This window comes from Alosa sapidissima, chromosome 11 (assembly GCF_018492685.1).
Source record: "Alosa sapidissima isolate fAloSap1 chromosome 11, fAloSap1.pri, whole genome shotgun sequence".
Taxonomy (NCBI): domain Eukaryota; kingdom Metazoa; phylum Chordata; class Actinopteri; order Clupeiformes; family Clupeidae; genus Alosa; species Alosa sapidissima.
The window spans coordinates 27313508-27315443 of record NC_055967.1 but is presented as its reverse complement, the minus strand read 5'-3'; positions in this window follow the sequence as shown (position 1 = coordinate 27315443).

Genomic DNA, 1936 nt, shown 5'->3' with positions numbered 1-1936 from the left:
CCTGCTTTGTCTCCTTTGTCTGTAATCCTGTTTAGCTCGAAATAAGTGGTTTAGCAACTCAGCAAGAGGCAAGTGAGGCTTTTTTTTCTGCCCTTACCCTCCCAAACATACAGTACTCTCCCCTCCCTCCACAACCCCCTTCTCTCTCTCCCTCCCTCTCTCTCTCTCTCAGTCTGTTTCGTAATTCAGTTTCAATCAGTTTGGAAACAGAAACACTTGAGCTCTTTATGAGGCAGGCATGTGAGGGTAATATCCTGGGAGATGAGGAGCGAAATAGTCCAATTAAAGGGACGCTTTCTTCGCCGCACAGCACTTCTCCTCTGAATGGTCGGGGGGCCGGAGACGAACGCGAGGAGAAATGAACAATGGGAGGCGGTAGGGGGCTGTCCGCTGGGAGTTGGAAGGTGGAGAGGAGTACGGTAGGGGGTGTTTGCTGGGAGTTGGAAGGTGGAGAGGGGGTTTTAAGACGCTGGGTTGCTCGCTGCTCTCCAACTGAGGCCAGGCTTCGGGAGACAAAAGAGTCCCTCTACACCCTCTCCACTCTATTGTAACTCCAAAAGCTGACCAAGGATGGTATGAATCAAGAAGAAAAATATAAAAGTTCAAGCTTTAGTTATTCAGTATGTATGTATGTGTGTGTGTGTGTGTGTGTGTGTGTGTGTGTGTGTGTGTGTGTGTGTGTGTGTGGATTCACAAGGAGGTGGTGGACTCAATGTTCAGTTCAGCTCAGATTTAGAAGCAGCGGATTAAAAAGGTTCCTTTGGCTGCCATACTATTTTACTCCAATAAGCTAGATATAAGTCTTACCAGCACACACACACACACACACACAGTCACACACATACACATAGTCCCACACGCACAGGCGTACGGGACTTGCGGACCCCCTGCCCGCCTCAGAGCTCAGATTAAGCCCCAGTGTGACAGCGCATGCAGTCCGTCTCCGGTGATGGTGAAAATTCCAGTGCCCATTTTAACGAGCTCCGCAAAGCCTGCATAATCGCTCCTGATTTTAAGGCAAAATGACACAGCCCTCACGCTCCATGTCGAACAAAAACTTTTCCCTCTCTCTCTCTCTCTCTCTCTCTCTCTGATTTAGTTCACGGTCACCTCATGACAGAGGATATAAACCCACAGTTAAGCAGAGCAGAAACTCATACAGTAATTGACTTCCTAGCTGAATACTCATTGTTGGCCATGACAGTTTTGTTGTGCACTGATGTCCTGCCTCTGAGGTACAACAGACAAGAAAAGACATACCTACACACACAGAGAGAGAGAGAGAGAGAGAGAGAGAGAGAGAGAGAGAGAGAGAGAGAGAGAGGAGAGAGAGAGAGAGAGAGAGAGAGAGAGAGAGAGAGAGAGAGAGAGAGAGAGAGAGAGAGTACACACAGACACACACAGAGGCAGGAATGCAAGGAGAGCTCCATGGGGTCAAGAGTTCATGCTGAGACCCAGACCAGTACTGGGTGCCAAGGCAGGGGTCAAACCACTTAACCCGCTGCAACCTGCAACCATGGTCCGAGCCATCCAGTGTGTGTGTGTGTGTGTGTGTGTGCGTGTAAGAGAGAGAGAGAGAGAGAGAGAGAGAGAGAGAGAGGCATGAGTGAAAGTGTATGTGAGGAGACTAGCAAGTAAATGACATCACCCCCCAGAAAGTGCTGAATGAGACACATAAACTAGGACTAGGAGCTTCCTGTGTGTGTGTGTGTGCTCACATGAAAGTAAGACCCATAAAACCATCTGACAGACAGCGCTGTGGGAGGAATGAACTCCTGAAACACACAGAGCCGTTTACTGGCTCCGACCCATTACAGATAAGCTAAACAAAACACTTGTCTAAGCCGCAACTGCATGACACACCAGTCAGATAAGCATCAGGGGAAGACTTAACCCCCCGAGCAAAGATAAGCACTGCTCTGTCTTCAGGATGCTC